The 9,887-nt window shown below is 59.6% G+C and overlaps 1 long non-coding RNA gene across 1 annotated transcript; it reads right to left on the minus strand.

The window, feature by feature from the left end:
* Positions 1 to 6,692: 6,692 nt before the first annotated feature.
* On the minus strand, positions 6,693 to 9,881 carry LOC111747114. The gene is made up of 2 exons (XR_002783379.1): positions 9,321 to 9,881; positions 6,693 to 8,414 (listed from the first exon to the last, which is right to left on the minus strand). It is a non-coding gene; the product is annotated as an uncharacterized LOC111747114 (long non-coding RNA).
* Between the last annotated feature and the right edge of the window lie 6 nt (positions 9,882 to 9,887).

Genomic DNA, 9,887 nt, shown 5'->3' on the forward strand with positions numbered 1-9,887 from the left:
CGTGAGGTGCGGGGGGGTCGCTGGCGGGGTCACTGCTCTGCACTCGACGGCGGTCTGACCTGTGTCCGGGCCCCTGGCAGGGAGCGGCTGTTCCCGGCAGGGCTGTTAGTGACTCAGCCTCAGAAGACATATGGGGACGGCCGGTCCCATCCCTGGGATGGTGGACAGGGGCGCAGCACGGCCCCTCCCGCACCTGCCTCTCTCCGGCTGGGGCCGTGGGCCGGAGGTGCTCGTGGTCAGGCAGGCCCCTCCCCGGGGAGGAGACGCATGGGTGGGTGGACGCCGAGGCCCTGCCTCTCTGCGTTGGAAGTAGGAAGCCTTCTTGGCCGGTGGCCTCTTGCTGCTGCCCTTGTTACTCTAGTGCTAGCCAGGGACACCTGTGAAGCCGTCCTGTGTTGGTGTCCCCACAAACGGCACCCGCTGGTTGGTGCTCGCTGGCACAGGACCGTCATCGTGCTCGCATCGAGGGAGCGGAGTAGCCTGGGAGGCAGGTGCCTTGATCGCCTCCCACTGTCACCGGCGGGGAAACTGAGGCAGAGGGGCTCAGGAGCTTCCCCGGGGTCTCCAGCTGGGAAGAGGCAGGTGCAGCCTGGAGCTGGGCGTGCTGTCCTGGGCCGGCATCCCAGCCGCTGCTCAGGGCTCCCTCTCAGGGGAGGTGGGTTCCAGAAGGGACACAGCGGGCGATGGTCAGGGTCGGGCATGTTGATTCAGAGGCCGATCGAGGAAGCGCGGGGTTTTAAGGCCATGGACAGCTGTCTGGAGGCTGGGGTTCAGTAGCGTCTGATCCCAGGCGGGGACAGGGACGGCCACGTGTGCAGTGGCCTCTTCGGCAGACTCTGCGCTCATGGTCTCTGACAGACCTTCTGGTAGGAAGCTTTGGATGACATGAGCCCGTTTTACAAACAGGGACTGTTTTTCCTGAAGTGTTTGCTCAGATCTCATAGCTCGAAGTTTCACAGCCGATGGCGGAATTTTGACGGCCCCGTGGGGAGGCGAAAGGCCAGGGTGGGGGGCCGTGCTGCTGGCGAGGAAGCGGGGGCGGCGCTGGAAGTTGTTTTTGAAGAGATGGTGAATGAGTTTTCGGCGTGTGGAAGACCTTGGCACACCAGCCCGGGGATGCCAGCGAGCCCCTCCCCCCAGCACGAGGAAGGCCCGCCCCGGAGGGGTCACGGCGAAGTGGAGCAAAGCCAGAGACGAGAGGACACTGACCGCTGCCGTGGGAAGAGGAAGAACCCCTTCAGCGGGCAGTGCTCATGCCGACGTGACAGCTCCCTGCCCGGCAGAAGCAGTGACAGCCAGAGGGGCACGGCGGCCTCCGCGTCCCGAAAGGAAACCGCCCCCACATGGCTCTGTGTCCTGCAAAATGCCCTTCAAGAAGGCGGGCGAAATAGACATTTTCATTCAAATGAAACCAAGGAGAAGCTGTCACCTGCAGACCCCACGCCAGGCGGCGTGTACTGGGGGTGTTCACGTGGACAGAACAGGGCCGCGGAGGGCGTCGGGCAGAAAGGAGATTGGGTGCAGACGGGAGTGCGTCCCGGTCCGGAGAGAGAGGACGTATCTGGGGTTTAGAATGACAGAATGACACTCGCCTGGCCGGCAGCGTGCGGGCGGCCGGGGCCCGTGGGGTCGGTGCCCAGGGCTTCGGCAGGTCGAGCAGGAGCGAGCATGGGCTGGAGAGGGGATGGGTGCTGCCGTGTCAGCATTTCTGTAGAGAAGGACAGTGCAGTTATTTCACACAGAGTGGATGGCATTTTCCCAATGTGATTGAAATTTAAAATCAATTCAGCCTTTTGGTACGTTTTCCAGGCCCCCAGCTTTCCTATCGGCTGAAATGTTTTGTAAACAGCTCCGCTCAGCGCTGCCATCTCGTAAAGTGCATTTTGCTGTAATTGTCCTCTGCCCGTAATGCACGTAACCTGTTTCTCCGGGACATTTGTAGACATGAAATTGTAATTGAAAAGCTAATGATTTTTGGAAGACAAAAGACAGAAGTCAGAGCCGTTTTAATTATGATGCAAACTCTTCACATAATTTAATTGGCATAAAAGTTTATTGATTTACTTTTGTAATCATTTAGATATAGGAAATATGACTTAACTTCATAATTCAAACTAGTTTTTATTTTAAAATTGGTGTTTTTCTTTGTTCATTATCAAAACTTTCAATTTGCAAAGTGTGTATTTACCCCAAAGAGCACCTATGTTGCAAAGGAAACATCGGGGTGACAGGAACTAGAAGAGGGTTTGGGGTCCTCGCGCGGGGCTCCGGGTCTGCATCCGTCTTCCTGTTGCCGCTGTGGGTGGCGGCGCACGGCGTGAGCTCCATGGCGTGGGCTCCGTGGCGTGGGCTGCGCGGCCCTTCCCGCCCCCGCCCCGTGTGAAACGGGCCGTGGCAGCTGCTGCCCTTCTCCTCTGGCATCGGGTGTTGGCTTGGGCGGGCGCCCTCCCGAGAAAGGAGGCCCAAGAGCACGGCCGTGGGGGCGGCTGAGCCCAGGCCCCCAGGGGAAACGGGAAAGGCGGCAGGTGCCGTGGGTTTGTGTCCTGCACCTGCTGCCGAATCTCGTGCCGGCAGCCGCCAGCCCCTCCCGGCACCTTTGCTCTTCCCCAGGCTTCAGCAGGAGCAGCCGCCCCGTCCCGATGACCGGCATGGGGAGAGAGGCATCGGACTCGCCACAGTTTCCTGAATCAACTGTTTGGGTGTGGCTGCCCCACACCGCCCGTCACCGCCGGCCTCCAGCTTGTGGGGTCCAGAGTCAGGCCCCACGCACTCGGCATGACAGCCAAACAGGCCCTCTGCCACTCCCTCCTCCAGCCCACCTCTAAAACACTACTTGCCCCTACTTCCGTCCTCCTGTGTCCCCACTGACCGTCCCGTGTCCACACTGACTGCCTCGTGTCCCCACTGACCATCCTGTGTCCACACTGACCGCCCCGTGTCGCCACTGACCGTCCCGTGTCCACACTGACTGCCCCGTGTCCCCGCTGACCATCCTGTGTCCACACTGACCGCCCCGTGTCCCCACTGACTGCCCTGCCTCCACACTGACCACCCCGAAGTCTCGCCGTTGGCTCTCACCTGTCCCCAGCCCCTCCATTTGGCGGTCCTGGTCCAGTCCTCGGCCCTGCGCTTCCTCTGGCTCTGTCCGTCCTGGGTGTGCTCTGCGTCGTAGGACGCAGAGGCCGTCCCCATGCAGACACGCCCCATTTACATCTGCACCTGGACACCAGACCCGCATGTCCTGCCGCCTTCCGATGTCCCCCCGTGGTGGCTTCCAGCCATTTCAACCTCAGCTTGCCCAGCTAGAAGCCTCCCTTTCACGGGCCTGGCAGACACCGTGGCGTCATCCTGGGTACGTCCCCGTGCTTACGCCGTCTGCCAGCGCGTCCCGTGGACACAGCCCCCGGGCAGAAGCTGGCCCTGCGCGAGAGGTCCCGACGTCCCTCGCTCCAGGCCGTCTCGCTCTTGGGCTGTTTCCTCCGCGAGCCGTCTGCGCCGCCTGCCAGCACGGCACGGAGACGGTGCCGGGAGCTCCTGGCGCGTTCCGCGAAGGCCGTGCCTCGCCCCCGGGCCAGGAGCGGAGTGAGGCCCCCCACGGTCCGTGGACCCGGCGCCACCCGCGCTTCGCCGTGGGCACCCTCACGGTGCACGCCCTTCCCAGGCATCCCGTCCGCGAGGCCGTGCCGCCACGTCTCGGTGGCTCCCGCTGGTGACATGAGGCGTTAGCAGGAGCATTAATCTGCGGGATTTATTGTAGCCACACGAGACATTAAGTGGCTGTTGCTTGGAGTGTTTACCCTTCCTGTCACGATGACTTGTGCTCTGCTCGGCCTTGTGCTGGCTTTCTAATTGGGGACACTACAACCGGGGCTGTGACAGGTGCGGCCCCCCAGCGCACAGCACGCCGGCTGCCGTGGTGCGCACTTTATAAAGTGCTCTTCGGCTCAGGAACAGAATAGCATTAGCTGGGCGAGCAGACGAAGACAGGGGACAGCCAATTTAATTAACTTCCGATGTCGGCTGTTGGGCGGGAGACCAAATGGAATTACACATGCATCTCGAGCGGGCAGCCAGCGGAGAGGGCCTTGGCCGTGCGGGGCAGACGGGCGCTTCCTGCCGTCGCTCCGTGTTTGGCCCAGAAGCTGAAACTGGGAAGTCAGTACTTTGTGCAGAGGCTCTCATGGTACACGGCGACCGTGCTGTGTGGACAGAGGGGTGGCCTTCGTGACTGCGACGTGCCCAGCGCAGCCTCGTCCCCATGCGCCCTTCTCGACGACACTGGACGCAGTGGGCAGCCGCGTCCAGCAGGACTGGCCGCCCGTGAGTTTATCACACAGGGAGCGATCGACAACGGCGACACCGATTTAAGCAGAAGCTTCGTTTCATTCATTGCTGTTTATAATCTAACGAGTGTTACACAAACTTAGATTTATTATTCAGTCCGTTAGACTGCAGTAAACCCGGGGGTCTGGGCTTACTCTCGGGAAATGGTTGTCCCCCATTGGTAAAATGTGTGTTGTTTTTCACAGCCGAGTGTCATAGCTTCTCGGAAGGGAGCGGTGCGTTGGGTGGTCCTTTGACACCCGAGGAGCAGCCCGGGTGCTTAGCAAGTCGCCTCCGTGGCCGCTGCCTCGCCCACCTCTCCGTGAACCAGTACTCATTAAACTGCCCGGACCAGGCGTTGCGCCGGGGGCTCGGGTGACCAGGCCGTTGTCCAGGCCCTCCCCTCCCCTCCCCTCCCCTCCCAGGGAAGCAGCAGATGGCAGGAAGGAAACCAGTTTGGTGCCGGAGCAGGCGGCACTGCCGAGGGACGGGGCTGGGCTGGTGCTGCAGGGCTCTGCACAGAGCAGCCCGGGAAGGCTGCCTGGAGGAGACAGCGTTTCCACGGCGGGCTACAGTGGCAGGGGAGCCGTGTGAAGGAGGCGAAGAGGGGGAAGGCACTTCAGAGAAACCCCCTCGTGACCACAGAGCTCGGCCTTCTCTGGGCTTAAAGGGCCTGGGTGGCTGGAGCTTGGCGAGCTGTGAGGAGAGTGTGAGGGACTTGGGAGGGCAGGCCTGTGCTGGACATCACCGGAGTGCCTGCACAGAGGGTTGCTAGTTTTAAAAGGTCCCTCTGACATCGGCCGAGGGGTCAGCAGCGGTGGAGGAAGCGTCCAGTGGGGCTGCAGAGATGTGCAAGGCTGGGGGTGAGTGGTGCTTCTGGAGCCCTGGAATTCACGGCCAGAGGGGGCGTGTGGGGGTGCGGCAAAGGGCAGGAGGTGTGACACGGGAGGGCTTCCAGCAGGAGGGCCTGGCCTGCTCAGGAGACAGATCCCACGGGGCCTGCGGGGCGGCCCTGGGGCCCAGCACTGTGGGAGCTGTCGGCGGAGGATGGGTAGAGGAGGCTTCATCGGGCCCTGAGCGGACGCAGTGTCGCCCTCACCGAAGGACGAGGTTCCAGAGCAGCACAGGGGGGTGTCCAGAACCCCGGAATACAGGTGCCGGAGGGGGAGAGAAGGGCACGGGTCCTAGGCTCTGAGAAGCCAAGTGTCGTGAAAAGCGTCCTTTGGAGTTGCAGCCAGAATGGCATCGGAGGCCTGGCCTGGAATATTCCTCCTGGGCTGGTGAGAGCCGAGGCAGATCAGATACGGTACGGAACCCTGAAACGCAGGCTCAGCTGGCAGACCCCGCGACGTGCGAAAGCACGCACCGCGACCGCGTCGGCTGTGCCAGGAACACACCTGGAGGTCTCGCAGAGCGTCCGCCTCCTCAGCCAGTCCAAACTGGCCCACGGTGCCCGGGCCCCTCACCCCGAGCAGCTCTGCGGGCACCGCTGTCCCCCGTGGCCCCGCCGCTCACCCTCAGGGCGCCCCGCTCCATCCTCTGACAAGTGTCTCTCCCTCCAGATCAAGGAGGTGAGATGTTGCTCATGGCACGTGAGCTGGGCAAGGCTCCTGAATGCGAGATTCGCCTGCAGACGTCGATGGCATTTTCGTTCACTGGAAACACATGGTGCTAAACCGATGGTGGTTTAAAAAATTACATTTTCTAGCAGCAGCAGAAACTACAGGGTCCCTAAGAATAAACCTAACACAAGATCTTTGAGACTCTTATGGAGAAAATCGTGAAACGTTTTAAGACGTGGAAAAGACCTTAATACGTGGTTAAAGACGCACGTTTGTGGAAAGGAAGACTGAGTATCAGAACGATGTCCAGTCTCCCCGCGCCGGTCGGCGGGGTCTCTGCATTCATGAAACAACTCCAGCGAGATGCTTTGGCTGTAATTGGGCAAACATTCTGAAGTTTCATATGGAAATGCAAAGGGCCAAAAGTAACAAAAGCAGTTATGAAAAAAAGGGGCACTTATGCTGCAGAATATCAAGACTTACTGTAAAATTAACATAGGAAGCGGCGTTATTAGAAACTGAGCAACGGAGCAGGATCGAGAGCCCACAGAACAGGCCCCCCACGCTGGAAGCGGGGTCTGCGTGGGGACATACACAACAGGGAAGCCGGGCAGTGTGGGATCCCATGTGGAATGAAGTGACGTAGGCGTCACCCTGTGCCACACCCACAGATAAGTGTTTGTCATTGTAAAACCGTGACTGGTGCACGGAAATGCAGAAAATTTCACGGTGGAGTCAGATTAGGAAACTGTTTTCAAGTGAGAGGTGAAGGCAAACACCATAAAGGAAGATAGTGATTAATCCGACTGCTTTACAGACGTCTTCATTTAATGGAAGATGCCACAAAAAGATGGATGAAGTAAGCCAGAGAGTGGGAGAAAATTCTTTGTAATGCGAGTAACAGGCAAAGAAATAATTCCAGATTATACTAAAAATTTTTTTAACACCTACAAAATGAGAAAAAAATGGATAGAAAAATGACAAAAGATAAGAATAAGAAATTCACAGGAGAAACTTAAATTGCCAGTAATCTTAAGAAGTGCTCCACCGCACTAATATAACGAAAATGCAAATTAAAACAATAGTGCCGTGTAACTTCACACCGCTTCAGTCGGCAAGGTCGAGTCTGCTGGCACCAGGTCTTGGCAAGGGGGCGGCACATGGACACTGCTCCACGCTGCTGGTGGAGGTGTGGGTCGTCACGGCAGCGTGCCGACGCCTGTGTCGTAGATGCACGTCCACTGCGACCCACGTAGCGTACGCATGCACACACACGGGACACACGTGCACATGTGTGCTCCAGGGAAGCACGCAGGACGCTCACTGTAGAAAGTTACACATCTCAACCTCAGACGTCTCTAAAAGGTAACTTCTGGTAGAAAGCAAGTTTCTGAGAGGCGCGCAGACACAGTGGCGTTGGTAAAGCTGAGGGCTCTGAGCCCCGCCGTGCGTTGCCTTTGACCTTGCTCACCGCCGTCAAGGTAGCGGCGCCTCAGGGCTGACGGGGCAGTGGCTTTGGGAGTGCCGTGTGCATGAACGCCTCTGAAGTCCCCGTGTATCCTGAGGTGGCCCTGGGACAGTAACCTTCCCGCGCCTGTGTGCACCTGCCCTAGCCCAGCCCCCGGCAACTTACCCCATTCTTGGCATTTATCATTTTATTCTTTTTTTGATATAATCTTAACATCACTTTTTTATTTTTTGGTTTTTTGGTTTTAGCTCCTTTCGATTATGTTCTTGTCTTGGCGCCGCACGCTGTGAAACTGCAGGGCCGCTCCATTTGCTCAGCGCGGCTTGTGGCACAGTGTGTGTCTTTTCCTTGCTGTGCACTGCTCTGTTGTAAGAAGGCTTCAGATCGTACCCCCGCTTCATGGTGTCAGCATGTGGGTGGCTTTCAGTGTGGTACCGTGACCGGAAGAGCCGCCACGGCATCTCTGCACGTCTCCTGCAGGCTCACGTGCGTGTGCGTGTGCATGTGCGTGTGCGTGTACACGTTTACACAGGAGCGCCCCCTGGCTGTGAACTAGCTGTGAAACTGCGGGCTTGTGACTTCGTGGCACGCACCCACCTCCCTGGGCTCCGCCCTCGGTGCCCCTATGTCACTGTGCACCTGAGTGCGTTCGCGTTTCTCTTGAGAAGACACGTGTGAGAGGGACTCACACGCAGTGTGCCTGGCACACGCACAGACCAGGACACAGCGTTCTGCTCGGCCTCCCTGCCGTGCTCACCTGTGCCCTCAGAGAGATGTTGCGACTGCTCCTGAGGGTGCGAGGACCCGGGCTGCACCCCTCACAGGTGCTCCTCCTGCTCCCTGCGCACCCACGTGCTGTGAGGCCACACCGCCGTGTGGGGTCCCGCGTCCGCGAGGCAGTGTCTGCCCAAGCAGGGTGCAGTCGGGCAAAGCGAGGGAATTTGTCTCACCTCCAAGTCCAGGGGCTTTTCCAGCCACGGGTCATTCACACCGACTGATGCTACCTTGGGTGGACTGCAGGCTTGAGGGTCAGTCACCAGTTGTCTCTTAGGAAGGTTTTCCTGTTCATAGATAGACTGATTTTATTTTTGTAAATAACAAGTTGAAAACGCTTAATACATGGGAACAACATAATGTGCCAACTCGGAGTAGCTAAGAGCCACCGAGTTCTGTGTGCCCGTGATACGGGCTGCCAGCCTTCCTGGCGGTGGGGCTTCCCACCGCACGCACGCTCCTGTGCCGCTCCACACGGCCGCTGGCATCGCGGGAGCCGCCACCCCCAGGCCCTCCACGAGGACACGTGCTCCCTCTGCAGTGCTCTGCAGGCACACACAGCTCAGCACGCGCTGTGGGGAGGGCGGCCCGGGGGAGGGCGCCCGTCCCTCCGTGGGCTCCTGCCTGAGCAGCACTGGGTGCTTTCCCTTCCGCCAGGCCTGGAGGGGGACGTGTTTTCCAGCCCCGGGGCCGAGGGACTCGGTGGTCCGCGTGCTGGGTGTGCCCGCCTGCCTGGAGCGGCCGGATGGGGTGGCGGGGAGCGGTGTGTGCTTTGGCTGCTGGCCCAGTGGCGGAGACGATGAATCACTGGGCGTGTGATGTGTTTGCAGATGGGAAGTGACGGAGGCCTTCCTGACGAGGCGCTCTCCCTGCAGCCCTGCCTGCCGTCCCTGGGGCCACCGCCAGGCAGGGGCGCGTCACCGCGCACCCACACAGCCACTCTCTGCCTCCGTGCCCGTGGCCGTGTCTGCTCGGCTGTGCTCGCAGGGCAGGCTGGCTGTGATCACAGCTTAAACACCAGACGCGGCCACTGTCACCTGAGCAGGCTGCGATGGAGGCCCAGGACTGGTTTGAATGGCTGTGCAGACACTTGGTTCCCACCAGGCACCTGGTTCAGCCACCACATCGCCCGCATGGGCACCGATTCCTGCGATACCACAGCCTGTCCCAGACCGTCCCCTGCCACGTTCTACCTTCCCACGGAGCGTGAGCCTCCTGTGCGGCCGCCCGGCCCTGTTCCTGGTCCCTGCCAGCCCCACTCGGGCCCCGAGGGCCCCGCCCTGTGAGTGGTGCCGGCGCTTCCGTGGTCACCACACCGCACGGCCGTCCCGCTGCGGGTCGGGGCGAGCACCTGCCCCGCGCCTGAGCTTCCGACCGACACACGGCCCTCCGTGGAGGCTCCAAGCGCCCGGGGCCATCAGGCGAACAAATATGTAAAGAGTATTTTAATTGTTCTTAGCAAGACAGGCAAGGAGTCAGTGTTCTCAGGCGCGTCAAACGCTCTGCTGACAGCTGCGGTCAGAAGGCCGACACGATTCCTTTCAGACACCGTCATGCCCCGTGACAAATGGGGGCTGAGCTATGTTGACACAGTAGGTTAAACATTGAAAAAGTTAGTTGAACTTTGCCGTTAAATATTCTTTAGAGCTGATTATGGATTTTTTGGCACTGTGGAGCACAGTTTCCGTGCCTGCATCGGCCATTCGTTTTCCATTTATTTACTGTGGGCGTCATAATATCGAGTCAGCTGTATCGCGTTC

Source organism: Pteropus vampyrus, unplaced genomic scaffold, assembly GCF_000151845.1.
Source record: "Pteropus vampyrus isolate Shadow unplaced genomic scaffold, Pvam_2.0 Scaffold211, whole genome shotgun sequence".
Classification (NCBI taxonomy): Eukaryota; Metazoa; Chordata; class Mammalia; order Chiroptera; family Pteropodidae; genus Pteropus; species Pteropus vampyrus.